This window comes from Triplophysa rosa, linkage group LG10 (assembly GCF_024868665.1).
Source record: "Triplophysa rosa linkage group LG10, Trosa_1v2, whole genome shotgun sequence".
Taxonomy (NCBI): domain Eukaryota; kingdom Metazoa; phylum Chordata; class Actinopteri; order Cypriniformes; family Nemacheilidae; genus Triplophysa; species Triplophysa rosa.
In genome coordinates this window covers 5,494,503-5,517,312 of record NC_079899.1, presented here as the reverse complement: position 1 = coordinate 5,517,312, position 22,810 = coordinate 5,494,503, and the positions used below count along the sequence as shown (strand labels likewise).

At 41.2% G+C, this 22,810-nt stretch overlaps 1 long non-coding RNA gene across 1 annotated transcript; it reads right to left on the bottom strand.

The window, feature by feature from the left end:
• Positions 1–4,793: 4,793 nt before the first annotated feature.
• On the bottom strand, positions 4,794–18,514 carry LOC130560755 (uncharacterized). Its single transcript, XR_008963740.1, has 3 exons — positions 18,440–18,514; positions 13,378–13,464; positions 4,794–13,294 (listed from the first exon to the last, which is right to left on the bottom strand). It is a non-coding gene; the product is annotated as an uncharacterized LOC130560755 (long non-coding RNA).
• Between the last annotated feature and the right edge of the window lie 4,296 nt (positions 18,515–22,810).

The following is a 22,810-nucleotide window of genomic DNA, read 5'->3' as shown; positions in this document are numbered from 1 at the left end:
GAGCGTTAGAAACGTATGCAAATCAGAGGGAACCTCATTCGAAAACAGTATTCCTCTATTTACACGATGAACACCTTTATATGATTCTTAATCTAAAGGCGTTCGTCCGTACCGACTACGCGTGTACGTACTGTTATAAAGGATACACTGTAACCGTGTCTGTAACGTGTGTTTTGACATCGACTGTCACAAACACCCTAAAAGAACTGTACACTGTATCAACTGTCTGAGATTTTGCAATTCCGACTACTGCTACAAAATGCACAAGAAGCCCAACCACGGCGAAGAAAAGGCCCCATGCGATAGAATAAAATATTGTCAACTGTGTAACAGACGTTGTGAAATTTCAAGACAAGGCATTGGAGCACAACACAAATGTGCGCCCGTCCGGTGCCTACATTGCGGCGAAGATCTCGTAGTTACGGGATCGCATCGGTGCTTTATTCAACCCCATGCGCCCAAGGATCCTATCGAGAAGTATATTTTCTATGATTTTGAAACCCGTTACGAAAATGAGAAACACGTCGCTAACTTTGTATGTGCCATCACCTTTAAAGGAGAGCAATTTGTGGCATCCTCTCCGCCGTTGCCTCCCCTGAGAGAGTGTCCACAAATTGCTCTCCTTTAAAGGTGATGGCACATACAAAGTTAGCGACGTGTTTCTCATTTTCGTAACGGGTTTCAAAATCATAGAAAATATACTTCTCGATAGGATCCTTGGGCGCATGGGGTTGAATAAAGCACCGATGCGATCCCGTAACTACGAGATCTTCGCCGCAATGTAGGCACCGGACGGGCGCACATTTGTGTTGTGCTCCAATGCCTTGTCTTGAAATTTCACAACGTCTGTTACACAGTTGACAATATTTTATTCTATCGCATGGGGCCTTTTCTTCGCCGTGGTTGGGCTTCTTGTGCATTTTGTAGCAGTAGTCGGAATTGCAAAATCTCAGACAGTTGATACAGTGTACAGTTCTTTTAGGGTGTTTGTGACAGTCGATGTCAAAACACACGTTACAGACACGGTTACAGTGTATCCTTTATAACAGTACGTACACGCGTAGTCGGTACGGACGAACGCCTTTAGATTAAGAATCATATAAAGGTGTTCATCGTGTAAATAGAGGAATACTGTTTTCGAATGAGGTTCCCTCTGATTTGCATACGTTTCTAACGCTCCGCCGTTCGTTCTGTAAAAAATGACTATTTTGACGCCAAACAGTCTTTCAAACTTTGCTATGTCGTGAAGACCGATCTTGTCTTGATTCGTAAACCCCGCATCATTTTGGATTACTGCCGCGCGGCTTTCCAGATCGCTCTCAGGTAATTCAGGGTCGAGAAAATGGGCGAGACATATAGAAAAGCACAAATTATTCGCAATATTGATAGGGCAAAATAAACTCATCTTTTTTCTTTTGATCACCTGGTCGAGAGACAAATCTGTGAGTTTACGACGATGGCGACCTCCCCCTTGTCTGTTCGAAGCCACGGTAGCTCCTATCTCGACCGCGTCGTCACACAATAACCTATCATCGCTGTGTAAAATTTTTTCGATTTGATCGGTAAATACATTAACGTCGTAATCATTGCCGGGTGATAATATCGCTGTAACGTCAGATTTAAGACTGGGCCCTCTCAGGGATAAACTAACTACGCTACCATCGCCGCCGATTTGTCTGGCAAACGTAGCGATTTCGTTCATGGTCTCGTGCAGTCGAACGTGATACGTCACCAAATCTGTAGCGCCAATATCCCGCAGATTCATGGGTCTTCTCAATTCCACGCTATTGAAACGAGGTCTCGATAAAACACGATAACCATTTATGGTACCGCCATCTCGTATCAAAGCATCGAGGTCGACGCTGCTAGTCCTCTGTGTATCGGAAGTCGAGGGCCGTTCGTTATCGACATTACCTCTAGGGGGAGCCGAGTCAGTAGTCGGGACGATTGTATCTGATAACCCACTGCCGTCTTGTTCGGTGTTTGTGTCCCTCGTATTTAATATTTCGCATAGTCTGATGCATGGATTAAAATCTGTACTTTCACGTATCGCAGCTTCCAAATATTCCAAATTAGAAATCTGTTGGGGCGGCGCGGTATTAAAAGTTTGCTCATGTACAGGGTGTGTATTTAACAGTAGTAGTAGTCTATCGGCGTTATGATGATGGGTCTCTGCGTGCATTCCGATCGCATCCTGTAACAGGTCTGAGAGAGTTTGATCTGGATGACAGCCATCCCCGGCCTCTGAACATTTTTCATCGGCCATCCCTCCCGTATGGTTTCGGCACTAACAAAGAGGAATTATGTCACGTTGCATAGCCAATACAAAAATAAATGGTGAATAGATGTAAAATGGCAAATATAAAACAGATATAAAAATATAAAACAGATATAAAAATATAAAACAGATATAGATATAAATGGTAATATAGAAATATTGATTGTAAGATATAGAAATAAAATTGTAAATGTAAAATATCAATTATAAGATATAGAGATAAAATTGTAAATGTAAAAATCGATTATAAGATATAGAGATAAATGTAAAAAACTTATAGCGATCATTGGTCAATATAAAAATAGTGACTATCTAGAAAATAGTACAGCGTTTATAGCACAGAGGAGTTCAACAATTAGACGCATTTCTCTCATCTGTTCATTTGATGACTCAAGCAAACGGTTGAAAGAATTCTCCAGCGCTTCGTCACGATGATTAACACCTTTGATAAAAGCATACAATCTCATAAGAATCGTATGTATCTCACCGACAGAACCCCACAGTCTGTCAATGGACTCGTGTAAAGGAATATTAGACTCCCTTAAGATAGCGTTGAGTTGATCTAGCGAGACAGTATTTTGAGCTTGAAGAGCAAACGCTGTCTGTCTACCCCCCGCCGATGATGATCGTTCGTCGTCGGCGATGTCTTCTTGTTCGGCTAACGGTGTCTGCTGACACCTTATCGGAGACCTCTCCTCTCGCTCGCTGGACCAAGACGAACGCTACCAAACGTTCAGCTGTGTATGCTGCCTGCGTCACCACCCTCGGTAAGATCACAACTCCTTTCTGTACGAGTAAACATTGCAAAAACAAAGATGAACGACACCAAAGCACAATGGCATAACTATATTAAATGGTAGTCATAGCTTACCGATTAATAATGAGGGGTCCGGAACCACTCTGCTGGAGACAACCTCCTCTTCAGACACGGTAAGATCTATCGACGCGCTGCTGGAGCCAGCCTCCTCGTCATGTGTCAGGTCAATAAATACCAGTCGCTCTATAGACCCTTGTAAATCTAGACAGAGGAAATAGTAGTTAGATGGCATGTCACGACGTATAAAAAATATATATATTAAATAAAATATATGCCCTGTTACAACATACAAATAATAATAATAATAATAATTAATTAAAATAAAATAAATAAAATACAATAATTAAAATAATTAATTAAAATAAAATAATTGATTAATAAATAAAACAATATGGATAAAAGATTTGGATAAAAAGATTTAAGATGATGATTAGAATTGATTCATGATTCATTGAAACATTCTATTTATTTTTATAGATTAGTGGCTCAACGTTCGTTTAAACAGGATAATTTATGATTATATATAGATATATAATATATATAATATCAGTATCGCGTAGACCATTTAGATAGCAAAAATGTTTGACTCCTCAATACAAAAAAATAATTTCAACACAGGCGGTCTTTACGGATCTGTGGTAGACGCTAGCGGACTTCAATACCCAGAGTTCATAGCATAGCATAGTGTTACGTCACATGCGGATGTTACGTCACATACGGATGTTACGCAGGGTTCCAACATCTGTACATGGCGGAATGTTTTCTAATATATGATATAAGAAAAGGATATTGTACCTTGATTTGAAGCGGTGTCCTGTCTCGTATTCACTATCGAAAACATAACATAGTTTTGTAATGCGATTATTTTATAGAAAAGTGACTCAACATTGGTTTAAAATAATCATTATATTCTATTAAAAAATAAAATAAAATAAAACCACTTGTAGTGTGTCGACAGCATCTTGGAAAGATTACGGATATTTAAAAAGAATGGCATGCTCATTTGACAGATCACAAGTCACGTATTCATAATTTAAATAGTCAGTATTCAATGATTCATTGATTTATTCATTCAACTGCACTGATGATAACAAAAAAGCACCTCAGGTAGTCTTCCATTGCTAATATTCTCTCGGAAACACTATATGTATGTCAGAAAAGCTTTGGAAAAGAGCCAGAATCCTTGAGGGAGTTCGTTTTTATAGGCTGTAGCGAAATGCCTGAAGTCATGACATTGCACAGGCAAAAGATGGAGCCATTGCTCTATGGAAAATGCATGTAACACGAACAGATGGGCTATTGATCATGCATTCCTTTCAAGTTGTGTGTTTAAACAAAACAGATAATGACGAATAAAGCGTATATGTTTTAGCATTTCGTTTTAAACCCGGATATGTTCAGAATGTTAGTGACGAGTTGTTTTTCTGATTAGTTAGAGAGATATAGCGAGATTAAAGAAGAGTTTGTCCCATAGAATGCTTGTAATGCACAGGTCGATTCGTCACGCATTGTTTCATGTGATCTACTGATGCCAGGTGGAGAACAGTTGATATTCCTAAACAAAGCTTTGCTGTCTTGAACCGAGCTGGTAGCGCTCAAATTTCACGCTATGGACGTAAAACAAATCGTACCCGATTAAAACGTCCGACGCTGTCACCTACAGGTCGAAAAACAAGTTGAAATACACCCGGTTACAATCCTCCTCTTTCAAAACAAATTTACGAGCCTTGGTGCGGACACCTCTCACTGGAATGTTATAGACTGGGTGAAAACGCTGAAAAACATAAGGTAATCTGCATGGCCTCTCTGCCTTTCCTCTCTCATATATTGAATACATTGTATAATTACGTATTTACTTCTTTACTTATTTAATAGATGCTTTATTTATTTATTCACACGATTATTCATTTAAACCTGTTTGTTTATTCAAACAGTGTTTGTGTAGTTGTTGTCTTATTCATTATTATTTTTAAACGCTGTTTAAATAACCAATGATTGCATATTAATAATGATCTCATCATCTCCTTTAAATTACATATTTTCATTCATGCTAAAGATATGTAGCAATACATCCTAAAACATGCCCCGGAAAAATGGGATGTGAGGGCACGGTCAAAAGTTCAACGCGACGTGGGCGGTCCCTCACTACGGGGGGCGGATACGGTCAAAAGGTCAACGCGATGTGGGCGGATACAGTCAAAAGGTCAACGCGATGTGGGCGGTCCCTCACTACGTGGGTGGTCCGGAAGTAATTCAACCCCCCCCGCAAAGGTCAAAGGTCACCATCAATCATTTTGACACTATGACCTGCATATATACTACTCATATTGATCAAGTTGTACCTTGTGTGCATATTGTATTAGTTAAAAAATCTTTCATTAGGTACCAAGAAGAATCCATTGGAGAACCCAAAAATATCTACACCACCAAGTAGGGCTTAGAATGTTGACCTAACTGCAGATTCAGTGTGTTCTGTTATGTTTTTCTGTATAAAAAGGGCAAAGTAGACTTTGTATGCTGCATTTAGCTGTCTTCCATTATTTTCCAAGTGGAAAATATACTTTAAAAATAACATTCAACATTGTGAGTTATGAGTCAACTTGATTTATATAACGCTTTTTACAATTTTAATTGTAACATTTACATTTAGTCGTTTAGCAGACGCTTTTATCCAAAGCGACTTACAGATGAGGGAAACAATGGAAGCAATTGGAACAACATAAGGACAACAAAAAGCATAAGTGCAATAAAAGAAAATTGGTCTCATATAGCTTACCACAGTATACAGAGCTAAGTTTTTTTTCTTTTTTAAAGAGTAGAAAAGAGATAGCAGTCAGAACTGATCAGTCAGGTGTTGATGGAAGAGATGTGTTTTCAGACAGTTCTTAAAGATGGATACAGTAACTGCTGATCTTGTAGCAGCGGGCAGATCATTCCATAAATGTGGAACCGATCCCGAGAAGGTACGTGAGAGATTTTTTACCTTTTTGGGATGGCACCACAAGACGTTGTTCGTTTGCAGAGCATAGGGATCTGGCGGGTACATAAGTCTGCATTAGCGAGTGAAGGTAAGGGGGTGCCAAATCAGTGGTGGTCTTGTAGGCCAGGAGCGGAGTCTTGAATTTGATTCGAGTGACTATAGGGAGCCAATGTAACTTAGTGAAGAGAGGAGTGATGTGCGCTCTCTTCGGTTCATTGAAGACCACTCTTGCCGCCGCATTCTGGATCATCTGTAGAGGTTTGGTTGTGCAAGCTGGAAGTCCAGCCAATAGAGCATTGCAGTAGTCCAGTCTGGACAGAACAAGAGCCTGGACTAGGACTTGCGTAGCATGCTTGGATAGGAAAGGTCTAATTTTCCTAATATTGTAGAGGATGAATCTACAGGACCAGGTGGTGCTGGCAACCTGATCTGTGAAGTTAAGCTGATCGTCGATCACCACTCCCAGGTTTCTGGCCGTTCTGGAAGATGTGATGGTTGATGAGCCCAGTTGAATGGAGAAGTTGTGATGACTCTTGTTACAAAGCAGCTGTACATGAAACATATTGACTATAAGCAAAACATTTAACGTTATAAAAGTAAAAACAAAAAAGGTGAAAACACAGACAAAACACACACACACACACACCAATTCAAATACCCCACACACAGAACACTCCACACACACAATATACACACAAACGCGCAAACACATGGACGCGCAGACGCGCACACACACACACACACACACGCTTTGGTTGACTATCCCTGTGGGGACAGTCCATAGGCGTAATGTTTTTATACTGTACAAACTGTATATTCTATCCCCTATCCCTATCCCTAAACCTAAAGATCATAGAACACTTTTTGCATTTTTAGATTTGTAAAAAATATTGTTCTGTACAATTTATTAGCTTTTTTGCCCCTGGGGACCTCAATTTTGGTCCCCACGGTGACACGAGTCCCCATGTGTTGGTGTGTATTCGGGTTTAGGTCCCCACCGGGATATACAAACATGAACACACACACACAGTGGTTATCACTGAGAAAAACACATTTAAGATAAAGGAGAGAGAAACACAGGTCAAATATTAAACGGACTATAAATTCCTATATGCAATATTAATGTTGAGTAAAACTTTAAAATTCTAATTCTAAAGCAGCCCCCCAGGCCAGGCAAACAGTGCAAAACAGTATGTAAACAGTGGTGAGGAACCCAAAACTCCTCAGGAGAACCCAGGCCCAACCAGGGGATTCCAGTTCCCCTCTGGCAAAAGCAGCTGCCTCTGCACAAGCTCGACAGTGCTTGCACAACAAGGCTAAATAAAAATAAATAAATTTACTAATAAGGTAAATAATACATTTAAGATTATCATTAATAATCTAATAGCAGTTGAAATTTTGTAGTAAAGAAGTGTCAAGTAGCCGCGTCCTTCTTTATCCAGCTCTATAATCTCAGTTCTTGTCAGGTCGCCGCTTCCCATTCGTCGCTCTACCATCAGGTCTGGGCATGAACTGCATCCTGCTCGCTGTGGTAACCTTGGAACAATAAGACAAGACTGGCTGAGTGTAGAGTACTGTTATGCACTCTTTGATGCAACAAGTACATCAGTTGTGTTCCTGGTTCTGGTTTATCTAACTAATGCACCCTAAACCCTCTTTTATATTATGGAAGTGTAGTGTATGCAAGATTAAAAAGATGCGTCTTTAGTCTAGATTTAAACTGACAGAGTGTGTCTGCCTCCCAGCCAGTGCGGGGAAGACTATTCCAAAGTTTAGGCGCTAGATAGGAAAAGGATCTACCACCTGCACTTGATTTTGAAATTCTAGGTATTACCAACTGACAGGATGCCTGAGAGCATAATGCACGTGAAGGACTGTAATACAAGAGGAGTTCACTCAAGTACTGAAGAGCCAAACCATGTAGGGCTTTATAGGTAATAAGCAAGATGTAAAAAATTACATTTTCTAGAGAAAAAAACAACTGGATGATCAATCCCATTTTCAGACTTCTGCAACAAGACAGCGCCAGCACCCACATTACTAGCATCCACCTGTAAATGAAAAGGCTGGACAAATTTTGCAGCTGCTAAAACCGGAGCCTCCGTAAGCAGCATTTTTACATTTTCAAGTGCTTGTTGACACAACGGGGTCCAACAGAAATCCACGCCCCCACGCAACAAATTAGTCAAAGGCATTGCCACTGTAGAAAAATTGGTAACGCTTTAGATTACGACCCGCAAAGAACCGCATAAGTAAACTGAATTTACGGTGTAAGTTTTGGTAACTATAGTGTACCTACGTGCAGAGGTGGGTAGTAACGCGCTACATTTACTTCGTTACATTTACTTGAGTAACATTTTGGAAAATATGTACTTTTTAAGTCAAATTAAAAGTGTGTACTTTTACTCTTACTTGAGTAAATTTCTAATAGAAAATCTGTACTTTTACTTCGTTACATAACTTACATTGCGTGACGTTCCTTCGTTCCTTCATTTTAAAATATGCTTTTTAAAACGCGTTGTTTATTTCAAGGTTGTCGTCTCTTTTTACGGGCATTCCCGAGTGATCGATTCTTTTGAGTCGATTCCTTTGAAAGCTTTAATTGAACAATGGGCAAAACCATTTGAATAGGCTAATGAATCAGTTCAAATGATTTGTTCAGTACGCAGCACGATCTGAATCATCTGAAGCAGATTACTCACTCCTCGTAGCGCGAAACTTAAGAACACGCAGAACACAAAGAGCGTTGGATGAAGTGGATATTAATCTATATCTATACAATCAAAACTGCAAATGTGTCATATTGTTTGCCAGCAATGATAAATGCCGGCCATATGCGCGCACCCGCGCGACCTGTTCGTCAGACACCGCAACATGCGCGTTACCTGTCAGTCACAGAGACGTGGGCTTGCAGAAATATACATTTGAAGAACAGAAGGAAGAAAACTTGTTGATGGGCGTGTGGTTCACTGTTTACTGTTTGTGCGTTTCACAACACACACGTGACACAACACGAGAAAACATGAACTTTGTTCAAAAATGTGTATTTCATTTAAGAGAGCACTGCAGATGTTCTAGATCATCTTAGGAAATGCTCTGAGTTTAGTTCATGCTTTAGTTTGACATGGTCTATTATTCTAAATAAGTTGTGTAAACTACACTGACATCAGGACTAGGTGAAATTTACAGAAATGCTTGTCTCTTCTGTGTTTGTCTATTCTTTAGTCTCTCTAGTATATTGCAAAGATATCTGCTTATGATAATTAAAAATATTGATTAAAATGTAATATTAAAATATTGGTGTTAATATTAATTTAATGTAGTAGGCCTATATAATCAGATACAAAGTAACTAAGTAACTAGCTACTTGAGTAGTTTTTTCATTGCATACTTTTTTACTTTTACTCAAGTAATTTTTAAAATAGTGACTTTTACTTTTACTTGAGTAACAATTTCTCTAGTTACTTGTACTTTTACTTGAGTAAAGATTTTGGCTACTCTACCCACCTCTGCCTACGTGTAGGTATAAGGGAACAAAATATTAGTTCGGGTAATAAAGGGTGTAGAGAATCTAGCATAAGCCAAATGGTCGGAGTCATTGAAAGAAGAGCCATCAACTCCCACTCCCTTTTGTCCTGGTTTCTTTTGCCATCATCATCAAAAGACCATAGCAAAAACCTGGCTCCAGGGGTCTGGTTTTAGAGTTTTGATAACGGTTTGTCTCTCTGTTGGATATTTACGACAGCTATGCTTCAAACCATTGGTGAGAAGTCTCTGTCTCATCTCTAACTTAACATCTGAGGTTAACCAGAGAAATGTCCCTGACAAATAGGAACTTATGTGATTAAACTGTCCTTTTCTATACATATATCTAACTATCTACTGTAGGTTGTGTGTTGGCGCTTGTGCCATTTTAAATAGTCTGTCACAGTTAGATATACACGTTTATTTCAGGCTTTGTTTGTATGGGATCCATCTGAATGAATCATGACTTGTTGCAATTCAAACCTGTCCATTTTTGATATCTAAATGTTTGTCTTTACAATTCCTCCTTGTATATATACATTGTGTGACCAGGAGGTCATAAAGATGCAAATTAGCTGTTGAGTGGACAAAGAACCTCTTCCCTGCTCAACTCTGATTGATCGATTCAAACTCAGGTGGGCATGCCCTCTCATGAGGTTAAATATCGAGCCTGCTCTGAAAACCTTCTCTTGTCTTGTCGTCCTCTCTTCTCTTCCGGCTTCGTCCCTTCCTCCGGTCTCTTCGGAGACTGCCCTCCCCCCCTGGGAAAAGGGATGGAACAATGGACTTCTACTGCCACGTGGTTAAGCCATCGGCAGGACTTTCTTTCTGAAACCTTTTGAACAATTCCATCTCTACACACGCATACGGATATCGTCCAGCACAGAGCTTGCAAGTATCCGTTTCTATTTATAGAATAGCTGCGTTAAGTATGTGCCTCTTTGTTAAAGATGATTTTTATTGGTGTTCAGAAATCGCTGCCATGCCCTCTCTCTCTCTCTCTCTTTCTCTCTCTCTCTCTCTTCTCACTCTTTCTCCCTCTCCGCGCTTCCAAGCGCATTTGTGTTTCATGTATTTATTTGTTTTATGCGATCGTCATTGTTTTTGTTATCATGTAGAGTAGAGTTTAATAAACAACCATATATATTCATGTGTGATGGGTTTTCTGTATTCACGCTCACAGACTTGGTCCCTTTTACTGTGTTTTGATTTACGCTACCTTTGCTCTAAATCCTGTTTGGTAAAGTCATGTTACTTATGGCCATGAGATAATGTAAAGTATATAATGTCATTGAGGCATTTGCTGGACGAATGCATACAAGTATTGTTATGCTTTATATTACTAATCAGAGATCGTAAAATATGTATATTTGATCACTAAACTAAACTAAACTAATTCCTTGACTGAAATTGCTGTTTTAAATAACTCATTTCATGGATATGATCTTGAAAGATCTGGTGGAGAACCATATTTGGTGAGCTTTGCTCATCAATATAATAACGTTAGCTAAAACCACTACATAATTGGTGGAGGGAATGCGGGCGCAGTTTTAAACCTTGTTTTGTGAGCAGAACTCAGTGACTATTCATGTGTGTTTCTATGGGTGTTTATCGAAACTGAATACTCTCTTAAATGGCACTTTATGTATGAATGAAGGTGTGGACCCACCCACCTATCCTTGGCAGACTTTTGAGCTTCTCGCAGAGAAAACCTCAGCCTCTGTCAAAGATTTAGTGACAATATAAAGATGAAGAAATCTCTTTATAGCGTACTATACTATTTATTTTACCGCTCTAAATTGAGCAAAGAAATCCTCTTTTAGTGTGAAGAAGGTAGAGCGAGACTCGCTCCCTTTAGTTACTGCACCGAAACAAGCCTCTGTGACCTATTTAGGAAAAACCCAAGGTACTGTTAATGATGGTTAAGTTAACTGCAATTTAATGTGACCCTATAAAACGAAGAAATATTTTATAGAGAGTCCCGATATCGTGTGACTGCCCTAATCTGAGCTAAGAAATCCTCTTGTTAGCGCGAAGGAAATAGTGGAGCGAGTTTTCCTCCCTAATTCGTGTACGGCCGAATTATGTTTAAATTAGATTGAAGCACTGTGTGTTCCAATGTTTCATCTAAGACACACCGCTTCCCGAAGTGTAACCATTAGACTAGCTAACTAATGCATGCTTTCTCGTTTTCTCCTGAGTAGACGAGGCGAAAGGATACTGTGTACTGTATATGTACTTTACTGTATATTGTGTAGTTAAACAGTAAATGACGACCGTTTAAAGGGGAGTGTCATAAAAATCTTGATCAAGTGTTTTGTTTGTTTTTATGTTACGGTCGGCAAAGAATCTCGACCAAGTTACACAAATAACTTTCAGGACGGCGAAGAAATTCCGTTAGTCAGTTATAGTGTAGTATTGTGTGTCTATTGTGTGTGTACGTTGAAAAGCCATGTACCCGTGTTCAGGTAAACTGACACGAGCCATTAGAACTGCGATCAAATTACACTTGTCGCCATAGCAAATGCGCGTTAATGTAAGTGTGATTCCACATAGAATGTGGAACAGGAAGTCTGGCATAAGACATATTACCGTCTACTAACACTAGAGGTCAGTTTGTCTTAAAGTGTCTAACACTTCTCCTGTCTCATCTCTGCCCGACTCCCCCCTTTGCTCGGGCAACGCTATCTAGTGTGAAGTCTCAGGCAGTCTCTCCTTTTGTTTGATTTTATGATTTCATTATTCTGCTATTTCACCGTTTACTTTATTTGAGAATATTTATTATTTGTTATTATACAAACTATAATGATAATTAATATTATTCCATTATTGTTTTGATGATTTAATTTTTATTTAATTTTAATTACTTCTCAGGGTTTCTTACATTTTCTCCCTTGCAGTTAGAATTGTATTTGATGATACTTCAATTTTAATTAAATCAATTTAGTTGAATTTGAGCTTTGATCAAAACAATCAGATTGCACTCTTTAAAGTGTTTAGGATTAACTCTCAATTGCCTAATTTTTGTATTTCAGTTATTCATTTAATGATTTAACTGACTTTACTTTACTATGACTCCATAGCGCCCCCTACCTATGGGCCATGCCATAGACCTTAGTGTGGAGACAGTTCACAGACGAACAAGGAAACCCTCCTTCTCTATCCTAATCTCTCTGCATTTATGTGCTTTGTTTTTCTTCTTCCTATCAGAGACTGAACCTGTCTGAACATCAGTAAAATTCTTGGTAATTATGTTGATGAACCAAATAGCCCAAGTCACAGAATGACCTTGTAGGTAACACTCTTCAGCAACATTATTCATAGTTTTTCCTGTGTTCACCCACACCACTTATCCGCCCCGCCTTCACGGCTAGGATAATGAGCGTTTAGTTTGCGTCACTAACTGACCAACTCAGTTAAGCATTAGTTAGATGTGGGGGAGGGTGAAACGCACACGCCTCGTGCGCTGAGAAGATGCATTTTGCAGTTTTTGGAGAAGATGTTGTTTCACTTGAAGATGAGGGGTTATCTGTGTTGTTAGATACAAAGGAGAAAATTGACAGCTTGAGAAATGGTGACGAAGAGGAAATCGATAGTGCATCCTGTGCAGAACGTGAAACAATTAACGAGAGTCAGCAAAAAGTTGACCTGGAGCACCACCCTGCAGACGTGACGGGTATTGCATCAGAAAAATCTGTGAAAATCAGTGGAAACAAATCAGAATGTGCCAAAACAGACAGGGAAATGCTAAAGATGCAACAGAATTGTTTCACTCACTAACACGTGCAGCTCAAGAGCCCAAAGAAATGCCCATCCAGTTCTTAGTTCGAGTAATGGATCTCAGGTAGAGGATTTTGTCAGCATCTGAAAATGTGAGGACAGGATTAAAATACAATCATGAATTAATCCAGAATCAGTTTTTGCATATAGTCCTGACTGGCCTTCATGATGACAGCATCCGTACAGATTTAAAACCCTACCTGGAAAACCCGCTGGTGGAAGATGAACTACTTTTGGAGAGGATGAACATTTCCTATAGTCTGGAGCTGGAAAGAAAATCCAAGTTCTCAGCTATTTGACCCAAGATCATCAAGGTTGCCTCGGTCCCGGAGGAGAAACATTCACAGGTACATGCTGCACAAGATGAGAGTGTCAGTATAAAGAAAGAGAAAGCTTCAAAACTTAACACCCTGATGGAAAAGCTGGATGCGAGGGACAAAGTGATCTGTGAAGCAATTCAGAATCTTACCTCTCAAGTGGCGAGCCTCACTCAAACATCACAACCTCAGCCAGGTAGAAGCAGTAACCAACGATTCGCTCGTAATCAATCTTCATCTGCTCGAGCAAACATTAGATGCTGCTCCCATTGTGAATTGCCCAACCCAGAGGGAAAATGTGAACATTGTTACAAGTGCGGCAGTGGTGAGCACTGGGCAGCAGGCTGTAGGAATGTGACAGGGACCAATGCAACATCAAGTAAGACTGAGATTACTGCAGACTTCCTGGAAAGCCTACTAAAAACTCACTAACCGGAAGGTCCGTGGTCAGGGAGAAGACAGCCATTTTGGTGGGACACAGGTGCATGGTGCAGTGTTCTTTAGGAGGTGTAAATACATCAGTGCTTTGGGACACGGGTTGCAAGTTTCAATCGTGGGCTCAGAGTGGAAGAAAAGACATATTCCTGATGCGGAGGTGAGGCCAGTGAGAGAGCTACTGGAGGAGGGAGAACTCAACCTGACGGCAACGAATGGAATGAGCATTCCATATGAAGGCTGGATGGAAGTGGAGTTTAGTCTGTCAGGAAACACTGAGGATGAAGGAAAGGGTAAGCACCTAATGGCACTAATTCTAATTGTAACCAGTGCGTTGGAGAAACCAATAATCGCCTTTAATGTGATTGAGGAATTGATCCAAGCTAAGGCAGCCCAGCAAGTTCCTTTGAGTTTCCTTGTGAGTACGCGGAGTTCATCTTTAGAAGTTAGCCCCAGGAAAGCAAAGGCTATCGTAGCACTCCTGAAGAAAACAAAGAGTGCAGTAACAGTCATATTGCAAGACTGGGACGAAAATCCATCACAGTGATGGTGGAAAACGCATCGGAGAAAGAGATGACCCTTACCAGACGGACCGTCCTGGGGTGGCTGCATGCAGTGGATGCTATCCATGCAGCTGGAAGTGAAATCGACGCCCCCGACTGAATTTCAACCCCAGACATTACCACATTACAACAACCCACCTCCAGATACACAGCCCTGGGTAGAAGAAAGCGAAGAAGGGGACCCTCCAGTGGACCTTATTCACTTACCTGTGGAACAGCAGGAACGGGTGAGACAGCTATTGAGAGAAAATAGCGGAGTGTTTGCTAAGGATGACTGGGACACAGGATGTATTCAAGACCTGAGAATGGATATTCGGTTGAAAGACAACATCCCTGTCCAAAAGACGTACAATGCAATCCCGTATCAAGAGGTTAAGACACACATACAGAACTGCTGAGGGGATGGATCCAAAAGTCTACATCATCCTACTCCTAGCCAGTTGTGTGTGTAAGAAAGATGGGAGCTTGCGTCTACATGTAGACTATAGGCTGCTCAATGAGAAGACACACCCTGACAGGCATCCCATCCCGTGGAGCCAAGAAATCCTAGAGAACCTAGGGGGGGATTCCTGGTTCACGGTGCTGGACCAGGGCAAAGCCTATCATCAGGGCTTTATGAGTGAAGACAGTCAAGCATGCACGGCACTCAAAACACCCTGGGGGCTGTGCGAGTGGATAAGTATTCCGTTTGGCCTCACAAACGCACCCGCCGCCTTCCAGAGATACATGGAAGAATGTCTAGGAGAGCTGAGGGTTGAAATATGTGTTCCTTATCTGGATGATGTGTTAGTCTTCAGCCAGGATTTTGACCAGCATCTACAGGATTTGAGAAGAGTTTTACAGCAACAGTGTGGTATCAAGTTAAGGCCAAGGAAATGTTTCAAGCGGGAAGTTTGCTATGTGGGCCGCGTCATTTCTGAGCATGGGTACAGCATGAACCCCAAAGAAATAGAGGCAGTACAGGCACTTAAACTGGAGACACCCAGCACCGTCCGTGAGGTGAGAAAGCTCATGGGCTTTCTTGGTTACTACAAATCGTAATTTGCTGACTTCACCAGAATAGCCAAACCGATATATGACCTGTTGACAAAATCTGCTACATGCAAAATTAAATGAGCAAGGACGACCGGGAACTCTTATTCTCAGGCACCTCCTTCTCAGCCAGTAGAGTGGACAGGAAGACATCAGGAATCGCTGGAGAAGCTGATTTCGGAGTTGTCAAGCCCACCCATTATGGCCTTCCCAGACTTTGAAAAGCCATTCGTCCTTCACGTAGATGCCTCAGAAGGCTAAGGGCTAGGAGCCGTATTGTACCAATGTCAGGACGGTAATGGACCCCTGCCGAAAGGAACTACAGATTGCACTCTGGAAAGCTGGAGTTTTTAGGACTCAAATGGACAATCACAGAGTGTTTCAGAGACAACCTGTTTTATGCGCCATCTTTCACTGTCTACAGTGATAACAACCCATTGACATACATCATGAAATCTGCAAAGCTCAGTGCAGGAGGACAACGGTGGGTTTCTGAGCTGGCAGACTACCGTTTCACTTTGAAGTATAGACCAGGAACGGCAAATCGAGATGCAGACTTCTTGTCACGGAGACCATTGCCCATTGAGGTCACTGTGAGAAAGTGTACTCAAGAGTGGGAGCCAGAAGTTCTGGAGTCAATCGGAGAAGCTCTGAAAGCAAAACAACATGGAGAAGTGGACTGGATATCTGCAATCACATGCAATATTGACGTCTTACCTGAGGAGCTGAAAGATGAATCAGAGATCAGTCAACACTTAACATTTCAGGATATCAGGAACGCTCAGCTGAGTGATCTAGTCATTTGCCGAGTACATGAACTGAAAGAAAAACAACTCTATCTCAGACACAAAGACAAACTTAAAGAACCAGAAGCCGTGAGACGACTATTACGGGAATGGCATCACCTGCAGATCGATGAGGAGGGTATTTTGCAAAGGAAACTAATGACCAGAACTCAGTTAGTTGTTCCAGAAACCTTGAAAAGCAAGATATACAAGCACTTACATGAAAACATGGCTTATCTTGGTGCTGATCGCATGGTGGCAGCAGCTCGTGCGCATTTCTTCTGGCCGAGAATGAGAGAAGAGATGGAGCATTATGTCACGGAAGTTTGTCGTTGCCTAAGACAGAAGAAACCAACCCGGATCACCAGGGCTCCAATTCAGAGCATCGAGACAACAGCTCCGCTCGAGATGATCTCGATTGATTACCTGCATCTGGAGAGAAGTAGAGGGGGAGCAGAGTACATTCTCATGGTTGTAGACCATTTTTCAAAGTTTGCCCAGGCATACGCCACCCGAGACAAGTCTGGGAAGACGGCAGCTCGGAAAATCTTTGAGGATTTCATTATGCGCTTTGGTTTTCCTGCAAAGATTCACCAAGACCAAGGGAGGGAGTTTGAGAACAGCCTGTTCCAGAAACTTCAGAGCAGAGGTGGAAAAAGTACAAAAATATTATACTCAAATACAAGTACTACTACTTTGATGAAATTGTACTTGAGTACAAGTAAAGTTACCAGTCAAAAAAATCTACTCAAGTAAAAGTAAAAAGTAGCTTATTTAAAATTTACTCAAAGTAAAAGTTACTTAGTTACTTTTTAAAAAGCGGGAGGGAGACCTCTCCTGTTTTGTGCAACACCAACATTAGTCATAGTGACTAATTTTAAATACAGGTACATCTCAAAAAATTTGAATATCGTGAAATAGGCCAATATTTTTTGTCACTCATTTCAGAAAGTGAAGCCCATATATTATATATATATATAATATTATATTTCAAGCCTTTATTTATTGAAATTTAATGATTATGGCTTACAGATAATGAAAACCCCAAATCCAGTGTCTCAGACAATTAGAATATTACCTAAGATCCATAAAAAAGGATATTTTAAACAGAAATGTCAGGCTTCTGAAAAGTATGTTAATTTCTTTGCACTCAATATTTGGTTGGGCCTCCTTTTGCATGAATTGCATCAATGTGGCGTGGCATGGAGTCAATCAGTCTGTGGCACTGCTCAGCTGTAATGGAAGCCCAGGTTGCTTTGATAGCGGCCTTCAGGTCATCTGCATTGTTGGGTCTGGTGTCTCTCATCATAGATTCTCTGTGGGGTTCAGGTCAGGCGGGTTTGCTGGCCAATCATTGCTGGTCATTGAACCAGCTTTTGGTACCTTTGGCAGTGTGGGCAGGTGCCAAGTCCTGCTGGAAAATGAAATCAGCATCACCATAAAGCTTGTCAGCAGAAAGAAGCATGAAGTGCTCTAACATTCCTGGTAGATGGCTGCGTCGACTGTGGACTTCAGAAAACACAGTGGACCAACACCAGCAGATTACATGGCAGCCCAAATCATCACTGATTGTGGAAACTTCACACTGTACTTTTAGCAACATGGATTCTGTGCCTCTCCACCGTTTCTCCAGACTCTGGGACCTTGATTTCCAAATGAAATGCAAAATTTACTTTCATCTGATAAGAGGACTTTGGTCCACTGTGTTTTCTTAAGTCCACAGTCAACGCAGCCATATAATAAACAAAGGCTTGAAATATTTCACTCTATGTGTAATGAATCTATATAATAGGTGGGTTTCACTTTCTGAAATGAGTGACAAAAAATATTGACCTTTTTCATGATATTCCAAGTTCTTTTAGACGTACCTGTATTAAAACGGGTTACAAGTGCACTGCAACAAATAAATATGTTTTGCCTTGTTTACCTTGATCACTGAATCCTATACAGAGTCGGCGCCAGAGCAGATCTACTGGAGGGGCATTGGGTCATCGGCGGGGGGGGGGGGGGGGGGGCACTGCATTTGAGAAATATTTTGACGAGTGGCGAGATCATTAGTCAAGATCCAACCAGCAGAAAGAGCTATAAAAAAGAACAGTTTTTTTTTTGTTATTATGATTATTATTGCTAATTTCGTTCATTCTTGTTGTTGTTATTTTCATTATCATGTCACTTAGTCGAGGCTATGTGGTAGCCCTATGCACACAGTTTACTCAGTCACACAGCACGAAGACGATAATAAAAGGCAGAAAGGGGTGGGGTAAAGTTATCGCCCTCTCTACTCCAGCACAGTCCACACAGCGGAGGGCTGTAGTGGAGGCTGTTATATTTGGTAAGAATATCTCGGATTCCGTATATAAGTGTATAAAGTTTAATGATTTTGCACAACTACCACATGCAGCATACTTTCTAGCAGTAGCCTACCCAACCAGCTCTACGTGCTAATCTCCATAATACGTGCATTATGGCCAATGAGAACACAGGTGCATAAATTATAACAGGTATTGGTCCATGACCAACATATGAATACTACATCCCCTTCCTTTTAAAGAAAACGTTGACATGCAAAATAACAGACTGCTTACTGTTTGAAAAAACATCCTGAACAAAATATTTAGCATATGTGACCAGAAAGACTAAACATCTTAGAATGTCAAAATGTCGTACTAGCATTTATGCAATCTGTAGAGATTTAACATTTAGATAATACCATAATGTAAATACGTGGCTTAACTGTACCGCATGACATGTAAACAGTAGGGATGTAACGATTCACTCAGCTCACGATGCGATGCAATTCACGATTCTGATCTCATGATGCGATTTATTCACGATTTACTCACGATTTATTTTTAAAAAATGAGTTGAAACAAATTAGAAATGAACAACTTCCCTTGCATTATTTCTTAAATGCTTCACGTTTCTTTGCATAATAAAATAATGTTTTATTTCACAATAACAAAAGTAAACTGCGATTTTATAACAAATTAATAATAGAAAAAGTCTCTTTAATATAAACAAACTAATACTGTCTGTGCTTTTCTTGGATTTTTTGCATTTAAGAAATATCAGCATCCATGTTTAGGTTTGCAGTGAAAATAGCGGCCCCTGCTGTTCAAAGAATGTATTGCGATTCAGTTCAAGCCTCAACCGAATTGAATCGTCACTCATTATAACTGATTTTCAACCGGCTCACGGTGAATCGTTACATCCCTAGTAAACAGCATGAGTAACATAGATGGTTATCATGTATACATTACATCTAGTATTGACAACATTCACAATTACAGCTTGGTATTGAAGGGCAGCGATCCGCCTACACCCTTGTACAATCACAAATCCAGAATAACTCAGGGCTTTATGGCTCGCCCATACCTGGTTTTGTAAGTGTTTGTTTGTAATAGTTCTTCATTGCAATTAGGTACCGCGACAGCATCAGTCTGTGATGCCTCCGTAATAGTTGTTGCGACTGCCTCAATATCCTCACGGATTGTAGCTTCACCATACCAATTGCTGGTTTCCTTGGTGTTCAAAAGATGGCGCCTGTTCCTGCGATATTCCTGCCCTTCTTCTGTACGCACATGATATGATCGTGCAGTATCAGCTGCTTTGACGATGACGGCTGTCCTCCAATGACCTCGCTCTTGCATTCTGACAATCTGTCCTTCCTTAAGCTGAGGCAAGGGCCGGGCCGATCTGTCATAATAGCACTTTTGATGGTGTTGCATTTTCCACCTTCTCGCCTTTGCATCCTTACTGCGCACAACTTTAGGCATCAACTGCTGGTTGGTGCTAGGTAAAACTGAACGTAGGCGATGACTCATTAGCAGCTGTGCTGGGGATTTGAAATCGTCTACAGGGCTGTTACGATACTCCAGGAGACTGAGATATGGGTCTCTTTTGTCAGTCTTTGCTTTTTCCAGGAGCAACTTGGCAGTCTGGACAGATTTCTCTGCCAACCCATTACTTTGAGGGTAGTGTGGACTTGTTGTGGTGTGGGTAAATTCCCATGTCTTGGCAAAGGTTTCAAACTCCCTTGAACTGAACTGGGGCCCGTTATCCGAAATAACAGTCTCAGGAATACCATGCCTGGCGAAAGTAGACTTTAACTTGCGGATCACAGCAGATGATGTTGTGCTGTAAAGTTTGTCCAACTCCAGGTATCTGCTGAAATAGTCAACTACCACAAGATAGACTTCATTGTTCCAGGTGAATAAATCTGTAGCAACGACTTGCCTCCTTTAATGTCTGGAACTGTGGGTCACTTTGGGTTTGAGCTCTGATCTCATCCAGCTTTGAGTCACTGACAGGCAGACTGCTGTGCATGGTATGCACTAGCATGTCCATTCCCTCGGTAATGCTCACATCTTGATCATACAGGGACTTCCTAGACAGCGTGTCTGCGACAGGGATGTCCTTGCCAGGCCGATGAATGATGACAAAGTTGTACTTCTGGAGCTGTAAGATCATCAGCTGCAATCTTGGGGGAACCGATGCAATCGGCTTTCGCATTATGGATTCGAGAGGTTTGTGGTCACTTTCAACAATGACTTGGTTGCCATAAATGTACTGGTGAAAGCGTTTGCATCCAAAGAGAATGGCATAAAGCTCCTTTTCTATCTGTGCATAATTGACTTCAGTTTCCGTGAGCGATTTTGATGCATAACCGATTGGTCTTCCTTCCTGCAGGAGTACTGCCCCGAGCCCATACTTTGAGGCATCCACTTGTAACCGCATCTCTTTGTGAGGGTCAAAGTAGGCAAGTACAGGTCCTGGTTCACATGTGAGTAACTCTTTTATTTTCTTGAAATCGTCGTTATGCTGCTTGCTCCAAGAAAACTCGGTTGAATCCTTCAGGAGCTGGCGGAGGGGTGTGTTTATGTCAGACAAACAGGGTGCAAACTTTGAGAGGTAGTTGATCATTCCTAAAACAGTCTCGAGCTCTCCCTTGTTTTTAGGTGGCTCCATGTTTCTTACAGCCTTGACTTTTGCAGGATCTGGCTTTAAGCCATTTTCCATGAGAAGATGCCCAAAGTAGCTCACTTCTGTAGCACAGATGATGCTCTTCTCAGGGTTGAGCTTGACTCCTCGCTATATGCTTCGCTGCAACATAGCTCTGAGGTTTTCATCGTGTTCAGCTTTGCTTCTTCCATACACAAGAATGTCATCAACTATAGCTGTGACTCCATGCAGACCTTCGTATGTTTCGTCAATTTTACGCTGAAACTCATCCTGGGCTGAAACCAGACCGAAGGGAAGACGCCGGAAATGGTAGCGTCCAAAGACTGTGTTGAAAGTAGTCAGCTTTGATGACTCCTCTGTGAGCTTAATGGCCCAATAGCCAGATCTAGCATCTACAACACTGAAGTAGCGGGCTCCAGCTAGCTTAACCGTTACATCTTCAAGTGTGGGTAGCGGGTAATGGGGTCTCTTAATGGCCTTGTTGAGGTACCTTGGGTCAAGGCAAACTCTTAATTTTCCTGTGCGAGGTTTTTCGGCTACAACCATTAAGTTAACCCATTCCGTTGGCTCTGTGACCTTTACGATGACATCCTGTTTCTCCATGCAATCCAGCTCTTCCTTAAGACGGCTACGTAGTGCAATTGGGATGCGTCTCGGAGGGTGGACTACTGGGGTTGCTTGCGGGTCTAAATGTATGGTACACTCACCAGGAAACATTCTGATACCTTTGAAAACATCTGCAAACTCCTCCATTACTTGTGCTTCAGCTTGTGGTTCTGTAACTGACAGGACAAGTTTGATGAGGCCAAAGTCTATACATCCTTTGAGACCTATAACTGGGGGGGCATTTGTGTCGACAATGTAAAACGTCATGTCCATCTCAACATCGTTGCGTTTGCATTTCAGGTCGCATTTTCCTTTTACGGTCAGACGTTCACCGCCATAGCCAAACAGAAGTCGAGATGTGGACTGTAGTGTGCACTGTGTGTTTAACTCTATGTATTCACTCAAGGGAATCACGTTAGCTGATGACCCAGTGTCCAACTTGAACTTGATTTCAGCTTGTTCCGGACCAACTTTAATGCTAGCAAAAGCCTCCTCTATTCCAGAGTCTTTCCTGTCTTGTGTCACAGAATCTATGAACAAATCGTCATTTTCTGCAATCAGATCCATGTCCTCCTTACTTATTGCATGCACTTTTTTACCGTAGTTGGCGCGACACACTTTAGCAAAATGGTTTAATTTGCCACAGACTTTGCAGACTTTTCCTCGTGCTGGACACTGAGACCTGTCGGCATGAGACTTATTGCCACAATATCCACACCCTTTGTAACAG